Here is a 389-nt window from a genome sequence, read left to right on the forward strand (position 1 = left end):
AGAGAGAGAGATGAGAGAGAGAGTTGAGAGAGAGAGAGAGAGAGAGAGATAGAGAGAGAGAGAAGCACACTCAGGGGTGTGTCTTATACATTTAGTGCCTCAAGGAAGTACAAGTCAAATTATCTTTTTACAGTAGTGTGAGCACAAGACAGAGTTTGTAGATGAGTTTTCTTTGATTTCAGCTGTCTGAGGAGATTATTTCATCACTCGCGCGCTGGATTTCAACCACCTGATCTAAGCGCAGAGGGAGGACAGAGCGTTTGAGCAGAAGAGGAAGAGTGAACGAGAGAAAAGCCAGGTGAGTTTGTCTTGGTCTTGACCTCTGCCCTCTCCTCCATCATCTCAGAGAGCGCTGTGATCATGTACACATGAGATGATGTTACTTTAGT

At 45.0% G+C, this 389-nt stretch overlaps 1 protein-coding gene across 1 annotated transcript in view; it reads left to right on the top strand.

Moving 5' to 3' along the window:
- Positions 1 to 74: 74 nt before the first annotated feature.
- LOC107732483 (tumor necrosis factor, alpha-induced protein 8-like protein 2 B) overlaps positions 75 to 389 on the top strand; it is a 19,008-nt gene continuing 18,693 nt past the window's right edge. The window contains exon 1 of the mRNA XM_016543828.1: positions 75 to 298. The gene's annotated coding sequence lies outside the window, so the exon portion shown is untranslated. The remainder of the gene's footprint in view (positions 299 to 389) is intronic.

Source organism: Sinocyclocheilus rhinocerous, unplaced genomic scaffold (assembly GCF_001515625.1).
Source record: "Sinocyclocheilus rhinocerous isolate Xijiao unplaced genomic scaffold, SAMN03320098_v1.1 scaffold3081, whole genome shotgun sequence".
In the NCBI taxonomy this organism is placed as follows: Eukaryota; Metazoa; Chordata; class Actinopteri; order Cypriniformes; family Cyprinidae; genus Sinocyclocheilus; species Sinocyclocheilus rhinocerous.